This window comes from Podarcis bocagei, assembly GCF_964188305.1.
Source record: "Podarcis bocagei genome assembly, chromosome: 10".
In the NCBI taxonomy this organism is placed as follows: Eukaryota; Metazoa; Chordata; class Lepidosauria; order Squamata; family Lacertidae; genus Podarcis; species Podarcis bocagei.
The window spans coordinates 16266182-16278848 of NC_138135.1; positions in this window are offsets into that span (position 1 = coordinate 16266182).

The following is a 12667-nucleotide window of genomic DNA, read 5'->3' on the forward strand; positions in this document are numbered from 1 at the left end:
CCAGCGGTTGAGGAATGTAAGGCCACATTCTGGGTGTGTCCACGAGGCGCACAGAATTCTGGGACATCTGAATTTTGCTGATGTAATTAAGACAAAGAATATTGTTAATGGCCTCAACTTAAAACCATGTAAATTCTTTATGCAGTGTCTATCCTGTTGCAAGAATAAGATTAAGTTTGCACGCAAGGGTAGGTGCTCAGATAGGAAAGTAACTGAGCCATTTGAGCGTGTACATTGTGATTTAGTTGGGCCACTCCCACCATCATTAGGAGGTTCGAAGTACTGGCTTACCCTGATAGACCAGTATAGTAGATATTGTTGGACTTATGCAATAGCTGAGAAGTCCCAAGCATTTGAGAAGTACAAGGTTTTTTGCAACTGGGTAAAAACGCACTTTAACAAACCTATTAAGAACCTGTTTTCTGACCGGGGCGGGGAATTTGTTTCTGAGGATTTTGAGAAATTCCTGGAAGCGCAGGGGACTACTCATGAGTTATCTTGCCCCCGAAGTCCCTGGCAAAATGGGCTTGTTGAAGTTGTGCAGCATGACTTGCAGGCAGGGGTTAAAACTTATCTGCACGATTCTAATCTGCCCAAAGCGTTTTGGGCTGAAGCACTCAATGTCTTTTGTTATGTTAGAAATCGCAGTTATCATTCTGGTTTAGATGTCACTCCCTATGAGAAGTTGTTTAAAAAACGCCCTAATCTGAAATACCTACGTATTTGGGGTTCAGATGTAATTATGCATTATCCCGCTAAGCAGAAATTGGATGAACGTAGTGTTCAGGGAAAATTAATGGGCCACCAGCAGGGGGCGTACATAATTTACATACCAGCAACTGGCAAATTTCATATTACCAGAAGCATGATACAAACTGTAAATTGGAATGGAGTTGCTGTTTTCCAAGATACTGATGGTATAAATGATACTGAGGAAGAAGAGGAAGCAGGAGCAGCAGCAGCAGCAGGAAATGGTGCTTCTGAATTAATGGAAGAAGACAAAAAGCCTGTTGAATCTGATAATTTGTTTGATGATTTAAAGTCACAGGCATCTGAGGGGAGGTTAGATTCTCTTGAGTTTTCTGACCATGAGCTTAACCTACAGGCACCTCTTCAGTCTGACAATGATGATTTACAACCTGAAACTAGTAGTTCACTTAGTCCCATTAAGTCTGAGGAGTCTGACTCTCCTTCCGGACTGAGACGTTCAGATAGAAAGAGGCAGAAGCCACAACGTTTTGCAGATGAACATTTTAATACTGTGTATGCCAATAAGGCAGTTTTTGAGCCAAAAAGCTACAATGATGTTCAGAATTTACCTAAGCACCAAGCTGTAAATTGGTATAAAGCTATGAACTCTGAGATAGCTTCTTTAAAAGAGCATAACACTTGGTCTCTTGTACCATAAACCCCAGATATGAGACTTATTGATTCAAAATGGGTTTATAGAGTTAAAATGAATGACAAAAATGAAGTTGTAAGGTACAAGGCTAGACTAGTTGCTAGGGGCTTTCAACAAATTCCAGGCGAAGATTATGATTTGTGCTATTCACCAAGTGTAAAATATGAAACAGTTAAGCTTTTGTTAAAAGATGCATCACAACGTGGACATTCTGTTTATCACCTAGATATAAAAACTGCATATTTGTTTGCAGATTTAAAAGAACAAATTTTTATGCGTGTCCCTGAAGGCATAGACGCTGCTGAAGGTTTGGTATGCAAATTAAATAAATCCCTTTATGGTCTGCACCAAAGTGGAAGGAATTGGCACCAAACTTTAGCAAAAGAATTGCTAGATACTGGTTTTTCACAAGGAAAGGCAGACAATTGTGTGTTTATTAAGGAAAGGGCAAACTCTGTAACAAAAATATGTGTGTATGTAGATGACGTGTTAATTTCTACAAAAACTAAACAGGAATATGAACAGGTAGTTTCACAGTTACAGAAGAAATTTGATGTGGTAGAATTAGGCATAGCTAAAAATTACTTATCCATGCAAATTGAGAAAGGCAAAAATGGATCTTTTCTGGTTCATCAAACTGCAAAAATTGATGATCTAGTTGAAATGCTACGTTTAGAAAATGCAAATGGGAAGGAAACACCTACGGTGTGTGGTTTCACCTTTACAGGTGAAGATAAGCCATTTCCTAACAAAACTTTGTATCGTTCTGCTATAGGCAAGCTAAATTTCATTCAAAGAATCTCAAGACCAGATATAACTTATGCTTTTCACTTTCTGGCAAAATTTGTGGAAAAGCCCACTACACAATGTTTCTCTGCTCTTAAGAGAGTGGTAATGTACCTTAAACATACCAAACATTATAGGTTGCAGTTTACAACAAGTATTGACAAAGGTTTTGAAATTTTCTGCGATGCATCTCATGCAGTAGAACAAAATAATTGCAGGGGTGTGTCTGGTATGGTGTTTTGTTATAACGGTTGTCCATTTGAATGGAAGTCCCAGACACAAACCATTATTTGTCTCTCCACAACAGAGAGTGATATATGTGCATGCGTTCAGGCCACTCGTGATGTAGAATGGTATCTGCAAGTATTTGCAGACCTACAGATGCAAGTAACACTACCAGTAAAAGTTTACCTTGATTCCCAGAGTGGACTTGCTATCCTGTGTTCAGAGACCAATACGCAGCGCACTAGAGTCTTAAGATTACGTTTAGAATTTGTAAAGAAACTAATTGCTGATGAAATGGTTGTATTTAAATATGTTCCAGGTGACAATCAAATTGCAGACATTTTTACAAAAGCACTTCCAAAGGTTACACATGAAAAACATGTACAAAGTATGCTTTATGTTTTTGTTCCACAATGATGAACCGCAGGGGAAATGTTGAATGGTTTCTTTAAATGTAAAGGTTCATCATTGTTCCACTCGATGTGTGTGTCTTTAAGGGCCAGAGCAAACTAACGAGACCCAGCTTTACAGCTGTGAAACATAGCAGGTGCTGCTGAGTTGCACTGATTAAACTGTGTCAGCAATTGGGTAGAGTATATAAGGAGCAGCACCTAGCTCTCCCATTACCCTGGGGGATGGGTTGGTGGTTGGGTCTGGTTTGTTGATGTATTTAGTGTAAATGGAGTTTTTGTTTTTCTTATTAAAACCTTCTTTAAGTTATTTTTGAGTCCCTTTTTAATGCACGGTCTCCCCAGCAAGCTCTCTGCAGCGCTACCATACTGCAAAAAGCCAACACAAACTGCTAGGTGGGCAGGAGCAGGGACTGAGAAACGGGAGCTCACCCCGTTGCGGGGATTCGAACTGGGCTCTGTGGTTTAACCCACAGTGCCACCCGTGTCCCTTGTAGGAATGGTAACATTCTCCAAAATATAAAAGTGAAGTAGTATCACCAATTTATATGATACAGCAAAAACTAATCTGTATAAAGCTGTGTCCTGTTGGTATTAAAGGGTTAAGAAGCTCTAATCAAGACGCTCTAGTCACTGAGCAGCTGGAGGTCGTTAAGCTTCCTGGAATGTGAGTTTGTATAAATAGTCAACTCACTCGTGTGTTTGCCCCTTTCCCCCTTCCTTTTCTTTTGGGGCGTGTTTGCTGATATGTGTGATTCTTCACCAGGGTTTTTTGTTTTGTGTAAATAAACCTTTTATTTGAGTTCCAAACCGCTTGCTCCAAGATTCCTTTATTGAAAAGATGCTGACTCTACAGCCCTTCTTGAGCCGCTGTGCGAAATGCTCTGCTGTAATGGGACATTGTGGTATCGGAAGCGCACTGGACATTTGATAAGCATTAAACTAATTAAAGTTTAATGGGACAGGTTATGGCTGTTTGTACGTCAAGAAGGAGATAAGGAGTGCAGTTCAGTGATTTATGCAAGGACTGGAGCGAAGACAGAAGCGGTTGCCGACAACGAAAGCCTTCAAAGCAGCTTGAGTCCTGCAACGTGCCTAGGAAAAGTTTTAAAGAGGCACTGTGCAGTTTGTACTCGCTGGAAGACGCCTTATTCCTCGAGGAGCCACCTCAGCAGCTGGGAGACGGTCTACAGGTCTGTGAGTATCGTTCCTAAGCCCCAGGGAGGATGGCAGAGTCCCAGGAAAGTTTACTGTCCCCTTTACGCGACTCAATGGGAAAAATTGGCAAGATTGGAAGGCTAGAGTAAGGGTTTGGTTGCAAGCAAAAGAGTTGTGGAGTTGTACTGAAGCACCGCCTTTACAGGCAGCTGCAGACGCGTCTGCAGAAGACAAAGCAGCAGCGGCAGCTTCACAGAAACGCGACCGGAAAGCCCAAGGTCTACTAGTTTTGGCAGTGGGACCAGAGCAAATGCCTTATGTTTCTGAGTTAAAGAACACGCATGAGGTCTGGACGGTTCTGCAGCGGTTAAATTCCAGAAACACTGCGGGGGCCAAGATCCATGCTACAAGATGTTTGTTTGATTTACGTCTCCAACCGGGAGCGTGTGTGAAAGAACATATTGCCAAAATGGTGTCTGCCTTTAATCAACTAAGACAGCTGGGCATTCCTTTCTCTATGGAGCAGCAGTCATACATATTGTTGTCTTCTCTTGATAAAAGCTATGAGACTCTAGCTTTAACTTTGGAAGCTATGCCTTCATCTGAATTAACCCTTGAATACATTTCTTCTCGACTTGCTGATGAACAGGATAAAAGGCAAAGAGAAAGAGGTTTGTCTTCAAAGGGGAGTTATGCTGTGCCTAAGAGTGGGGATGCTGAGTTTGAGAACACAGTAAATGCTTTTGCAGCTAGACACTGTTTTCGCTGTGGTTCCTCTTCCCATTTAATCAGGAATTGTACACGTGAACCTGGTCAAGATAGCACCAAGGCCGTTGCCCCTAGTTACCAGACAAGGAGTTCCAGGGGACGTCGAAGAAGAGGAGGAGGTCGTGACTACTCCCACAGCACACAGCACATGGCTTCAGCAATGGCGTTGATGCAAGGGCGTGGCCAAGGCAGCAATCTACGCTGGTTGATCGACAGTGGTGCATCTCATCACCTGGTGGCGCCATCTAGTGTCCGTTTGCAGAATTGCAGACATTTGCAAACCCTTAAAGTTGTGACAATGGCAGATTCAACTAAACGTTCCTTAGAGACCGTAGGCACAGTGTTTTTGAAGTGTTTGCAAACAGAAATTGATGCCTACGTGCTAAAGGGAATGAAGGGGTGTATTTTGTCTGTGTCAGAACTTGATAGAAATGGGTTTAAAACTGTGTTTGAAAATGGGGTTTGCACTATTTCAAAGAATAACGTATCTCTTTTGCAGGTGGAATGCAGAGATGGGTTATATTATTTTGAGACAAGTCCAGATGAAGTTGAACAGGTTCATGCTGGTTGTGTGAACTCGCCTACCCATAATTCTTGTGTTCATTTATGGCATCGCCGTTTGGGACATATTAATTTTCAGTATGTTAAAAGACAACCTGAATTATCAGAAGGGTGCAAATTGAACAAATGTGCTAAGTATTTGGATTGTACTGCATGCAAAAAGGCGAAGGTTCATAGATGCAGCTATCCCAGTTCAAATAGGAAATCTGACAAAGTATTCCAACTTGTGCATATGGACCTATGTGGCCCAATGCCTGTTGCTAGCATGGGAGGTTCGAGGTATGCACTGTGTCTCTCAGATGACAAAACAAAGGTTACATGGTTTTTTCCTCTCAAAACAAAAGCAGATACTGCAGAAACAGTTAAAAATTGGGTTCATGCAGTAGAACTTGAATTCGGTACTAGAGTACTTGCTTTCCAGACAGACAGAGGGTCAGAATTTACCGGGTCTGTGTTGCAGAATTTCTTTAAGAGAAAGGGAATTAAGCATCGTCTGTCTACACCTTATTCCCCCCAAGAGGGAGGCGTGGCCAAACGTAAAAACAGGGTTCTGCAAGAGTTGGCAAACTCTATGTTGTTTGATGCTAAACTTCCTCAAAGTTACTGGGCGGAAGCCTGGCAGACGGCTACTCATGTTCTGAACCGAGTATATAATTCAGTAATTGATACTACGCCATATTTTGCTTTATATGGGAAGAAGCCCAAAGTTAATTACTTTCGGGTGTTTGGATCTCAAGCCTATGTACTTATCCCAAAAGCGTTAAGGAAAAAGGGAGGTCCAAGGGCTAGGAAACTCATCTTTTGTGGGTACGAACCACATGCCAAATCTTGGAGGTTCGTGAACCCAAATGGGGATACTACAAGAGTGGTCCTCAGTAGGAGCGCTGAATTTTGTGAGCAATCCGGATGGACTCACTTACATGCTAACCCTGACATTTTGAGAGATGATTTAGGCATTTATGCTGAGAAAGAAAGTCCAGAGGGTGATGAGCCAGAAGGGGATGGTGCACATGGTTCAGATGCAGATTCTGACCAGGCACAAGGTTCTTCTCCTAAGGTAGAAAAGCCAGAATCTAAAAGTGTTCCAACATCGCCAGTCATTAGGCCTAGCAGACAGCAAAAGCGAAGCAGGTCGCCTGCAACACCAAGCCCAAGGGAGGTATCTAAACGGAGGTCTTTATCCCTAGAGGCACGTCCAGACATAAAGTCTGAGGCAGATTCTGACAGCCAACGGTCAGAGGGGGCACAAGAGGAGCAATTGCGCAGGTCAAAACGTGCCACAAAGGGCAAGCCGCCAGAGCGGTTTAAGGTGACAAGTGTATACGTATATATGGCACAGTGTGAGCCAGATAGCTATGTAGAGGTACAACAGCTTCCAAGCTCAGAAGCCGCAAAGTGGCAGGAAGCAATGGAAAAAGAGATGGCTTCAATGAAGTCTCTCGGTGTGTTTACAAGTACAGAGCTTCCAAAAGGCCAACAAGCTGTAGGTTGTCGATGGGTATATCGTTTATTTTTTTTTATTTTTTTTTATAATAGTTTTTTTATTTGCTTTTTTCCAGGGTAAAAAATACAACATCAGTAACACAACAAAAGCGGTTTAACAGAAAAGAAAAGAAGTTATAAAGAAAAAGAAGAAATTCACTTTTTCAGATCAATTTTCATAATCAACCAGACTTCCCCACGTCCTCCATCCCCTGCTTTCTTTACAATGAGAAATAAACAGCAAATTAATACCTTATTTCAGTTGTTTTTGTGTTTTCATTTAGTTATATAATCCATAATTTATACGTTTCAAAATCTTAAAACTTAGTTTCTATCATTTACCAATTTCAATACTGAGGCGTGTTTTTCCAAAGCACTTAGCAAACTCTCAACATTCATATAACTTATAATGTTTTTGTAAATAGTCCTTAAATTTTTTCCAGTCCTCTTCCACTGCATCATCTCCCAGGTCTCGGATTCTGCCTGTCATTTCGGCTAATTCCATATAGTCGATCAGCTGCGAATGCCATTCTTCCAGCGTGGGTAGTTCCTGTGCTTTCCAGTATTTAGCTATAAGAATCCTTGCTGCTGTGGTTGCATATAAGAAGAAGGTTCTATCTTTTTTTAACACTCTCTGGCCCACAATGCCCAGGAGAAAGGCCTCTGGTTTCTTGTGAAAGGTGTATTTAAACACCTTTTTCAACTCATTATAAATCATTTCCCAAAAAGCCTTCACCCTCGGGCATGTCCACCAGAGGTGAAAAAAAGTTCCTTCAGCCTCCTTGCATTTCCAACATTTATTATCAGACAAATGATATATCTTTGCAAGTTTAACTGGGGTCATGTACCACCTGTATACCATTTTCATAATGTTTTCCTTTAAGGCACTACATGCCGTAAATTTCATACCGGTGGTCCACAACCTTTCCCAGTCTTCAGACATAATGTTGTACCCAATGTCTTGTGCCCATTTTATCATTGCTGATTTAACTATCTCATCTTGGGTATTCCATTCAAGCAACAAGTTATACATTCTTGAAAGCACTTTCGTCTTAGGTTCAAGTAGTTCTGTCTCCAATTTTGATTTCTCCACCTGGAAACCAATTTTTTTGTCCTTTTTAAAAATCTCTAGAATTTGGGCATAATGAAACCAGTCTCGCACCTTTCCTTTCAATTTTTCAAAACTCTGCAACCTCCAAGTATCACCATCTCTCTCAATTATATCACAATATCTCAACCAGCCACTCCCCATATTACGTAGTTTTATGGCCTTGGCCTCCGTCGGTGATAACCACCTCGGGGTCTTACTTTCAAGTAAGTCCTTGTATTTAGTCCAGACAATAAGTAAGGCTTTCCTGACAATATGGCTTTTAAACAATTTATGAGACTTTGCCTTGTCGTACCACAGATATGCATGCCACCCATACACATTACTGTGCCCTTCTAGATCTAGGACATCAGTGTTTTCCAACAGAAACCAATCTTTCATCCAGCAGAGAGATGCAGCTTCATAGTACAATCTTAAGTCCGGCAGGGCAAACCCCCCTCTTTCCTTTGCATCTGTTAATATCTTAAATTTTATTCGGGGCTTTTTGCCCTGCCAGACAAATTTCGTAATATCTCTCTGCCACTTTCCAAAACATTCCACTCTGTCCACGATCTGAAGGGTTTGAAACAAGAACAACATTCTTGGCAATACGTTCATCTTTACCGCAGCAATTCTTCCCGACAAGGTAAGTTTCAATCTTGACCAAGTTTCCAAGTCCTTTTTAATTTCTGACCAGCATTTTTCATAGTTGTCCTTAAATAAATTCAGATTTCTCCCAGTCAAATTAACCCCTAGGTATTTCACTTTTGTAACCACATTTAATTCTGTTTCCTTCTGAAACCCATCTATTTCTGCAGATGTCAAGTTTTTTGCCAGAACCTTAGTTTTTTGTTTGTTCAACTTGAATCCCGCCACCCGACCAAACTCAGAAATTAGTTCAAGACCTCTTTTTGTACTGATTTCTGGCTCCTGTAGTGTCAAAACCAAATCGTCTGCAAAGGCCTTAAGTTTGTATTGCTTTTCTCCGACCTGTATTCCCTCCACCAGCTGATCCCTCCTAATCCAGTTCAGTAAAACCTCCAGGACAGAAATAAATAACAAGGGTGATAGGGGGCACCCCTGTCGTGTCCCTTTTTCAATTTTAAACTCCTCCGTCACCACACTGTTTACTATCAATTTAGCCTTTTGTTCTGAATAGATTGCTTCAATACTATTTTGAAACGCCCTTCCCACTCCCATCCCTTCCAAATTTTTCTTCATAAAGTTCCAAGATATATTGTCGAAGGCCTTCTCCGCATCTATAAAAATTAAAACTGCTTTTGTATTCATATTTGTCTGAAGTAGCTCCAAAACATCAATAATATTCCTAGTATTATCAGACAAATGCCTACCAGGGAGAAAGCCTGCTTGGTCCTTATGAATTACTTCATTCAAAACTTTTTTCAGTCTGTTTGCTAAAATATCAGCAAAGATTTTGTAATCCACATTTAGGAGTGAGATGGGACGATAATTTCTGAGTTGAGTCTTTTCAGATTCCAATTTTGGTATCAGAGTGATGAATGCTTCTTTCCACGATTCTGGTGCCCCCTTCCCTTCCATGATCTGGTTGCATACCTCCATTAATGGTTGTGTCAAATATTCCATCAAAGTCTTGTAGTATTTGGAGGTAAGCCCATCTGGGCCCGGGGATTTGCCTATTTGCAGATTCTGAATGGCTCTTTCAATTTCCTGTTGTGTTATTCTACAGTTCAGGGTTGTTTGTTTGTCTTGTGTTAGCTTTTGCAGGCCATAACTTTTTAAGAAATTATCTATTTCAATCTCTGCTTGTGGTCCTTGGGTGTACAGCTTTTTAAAGTATCTCTGGAAACACTTTCTAATTTCTTCTGGTTTCTGAATACATTCTCCTTCAACCTCCAGATTGGTGACAAAGTTCAATTTTTGTCTCTTCTTCAGCTGCCATGCCAGCAGCTTCCCACATTTATTCGCCGACTCAAATGATCTTTGTTTCATCTGTTTAATTTTCCATTCGATTTCTTGGTTTATCAATTTTGTATATTGTACTTGATAGAATTTTATTTCTCTTAAGACCTCTTTTGATTTTGGATTTAATCTCAATTTTCTTTCTCTCTCTCTTATTCTTTCCAAAATCTTGTCCTTTTTACCATTCCAGAGCTTCTTTTTGATAGTGTTCTGTTGTATCAGGAACCCTCTCATAACGGCTTTACTCGCGTCCCAGATTATCTTTTTTTCCACCGAAGTATTCAAGTTTATTTCAAAATAGTCTTTCAGCGTTTTTTGGGCCTTTTTCACAATCTCCTGATCTCTAAACAAGTAGTCATTCATTCTCCATCTGAAGGATCCAGCTGGTGTAAGTCTCAAGTCCATTTTCAAAGCATTGTGGTCGGAGCAGGTTTTAGGGCAGGTCTCTATTTTTTTTGTCTTAGGTGCCAGTCCTCTTGATATCCAGATTTGGTCGATTCTTGTCCATGATAGATGAGCCTCAGAGAAGAAAGTTCCCTCCATGCCTAGAGGGTTCTTTGTCCTCCAAATGTCAATCAGATCCATATTGTCTGTAAGTTCAAAGAAGGTCTTTGGAAGTCTGCCATCCTTGTTCAGGTTTTGGTTTTGTGACTTATCCATGTAGGTAGAGACTACCCCATTCATATCTCCCATCAAAATGATGTTGGTATAGTCAATATGATCCAGCATTGTCTCGTGCAGTCTCTTGTAAAATTCCGATTTCCCATCATTTGGTGCATATATTCCAACTATCAGAAATTTTTCTCCTTGTGATTGTATTTCAATCGCCAAAATTCTTCCTTGTTCATCTTTAAATACCAATTTTGGTGCCAGGTTCTCCTTTGCATAAATCACTACTCCTCTTTTTTTAACCTTGTCTGATGAAATAAACTCTTGGCCTAGTTTCTTATTAATTAACACTCTCCTGTGGAGCCTGGTCACATGCGTTTCTTGAAGACAAATAACGTCCAATTGCTCTTTTCTTAAAATGTGAAAAATCTTCTTCCTTTTTTCGGGAGAATTTGCGCCATTTATGTTCCAACTAAGTAACTGCAGAGACATCCTGGGTCAATTTATTTGTCAGTAGGGGTGTCTCCTTTGTCTTCTTCACCTGGAGGTGGAACCGGGTTGACACCAAACGGAGGTGGTGGCCAGGCTCCTGCTACTCCTTTCCGAAGGTCCTCCCCGTGGTCGTTTAGAAACTTTTCTTGCTCCTCCGCTGTTCTAATTCTTACCTTCCTCTCTTTCAAGGTGAAAGATAGTCCTTGAGGGAATTCCCACCTATAAGGGATTTTATTGTTTCTCAATAGGCTTGCTAGGTCTTTATACGTGGTTCTTAAATCCAAAAGCTGTTTTGGTATATCTCTGAAGATTTCTGCCGTCTTTCCCTGTATCACCAAAGAATTTTTAAAATGTAGGCCGAGTATGTTGTCTTTTTCTTGCTTTGATCTCAAAATGATCAAGCAATCTCTTGGTTTATCCTTCTTGACCACTCTTCCTAGTCTAAAAGCGGTGACTATTTTAAAGTCCTTCTCTTCTGTCAATCCCCAAAATTTGGAGATTTCTGTTGTCAAAAAGCCAATCAAGTCCTCTTTTTCAGATTCTGGAATATTTCTCAATCTGAGATTATTTTCCCTGTTTTTCAATTCTGCCAGGGACAGGTACGCTTGCTGTTCAGTTACCTGTCTACTCAGTGGCCTCACCTCCCCTCTTAATTCCTCTATCCTCTTTTTGTTTTCGTCTGTTTTTGTATTTACTTCTTCAACAAATTTTCGGTTTTCTGTTGTGGCCTTTTCAATATTGCTTATTGCCTGTGTATTTTTAGTGACCTGGTCTGTCAATTTATTAATGGAAGCTGTCACCTGATCAAATTTAGCAGATTGTTCATCAAATCTAGCTGCCTGTTCGTCAGCTTTCTTATTCAGTGCTGCCAGTTGTTCCAATATTTCTTTAGAAACAGGATCTATCCCTCCAGCAGCCATCTCCCCTAAGGGTGGTTGTATAATTTGTCCTTCTTGCAGACCTGTCACAATTGGAACAGACGATCTGCGTAACTGTCCAGGCAAAGTTGTTTGCACAAGTTCAGATTGTTTTGCTTTCTTTGCAGCCCTTGTTTTTGGTGCGCCACTCATTCCACAGCTGTCCCAGGATCAAGGTCAAATTGTAAATCCCATGGGAAACAATCCAGAGAGAGTAAACATCCAGAAAAAAAACCGGCAGTTCTCAGAGACTATTAGTTCTATAATCCAGTAGGGGGAGCTCCCAAAAACAAATTTAGGAGAGAAGGATAAAGAGTTTCCACCATTAAATTCCCACAAAGAAGGAGAAAGAAAAAATAAAAGTTAAATAACATCCAAAACAGGGGGATCTTCCATTCAATTTTAACTGCAGAGAATAATAGTTCTTAACGAAGGTGCATGCAACAGTTCCCTTTTCTTTTCCAGATACAAAGTAGCCCAATCTAGTTTTGTGTTTTATATACAGTTGCCGCAGTCCGATACAACTTATATCCAAGCAGATCGGGAGCCGGGTTTCGAAACTTTGTAATCCACAGGTAGGGAGGAAGAGAGACCACAGTTTTAATCCACTTACGAAGCTGTTATAACCTTCTTTTAAGATTTGAGCAGTCTAAATCAAGTTTGCAAAGTAAATTCCAACTTCTTTTAAGCTCCTTTCAATGCTTCCGCTTTAAAAAAGTCTTTGCTTGACACTTTAAGCAGAGCCGGAAGACTGACTTCCTTTTTAGCGTCTCCCGCTTTCAGCCGAATTTCGCCAAATTAATTCCAAATAAAACTTTAGATTTCTTAC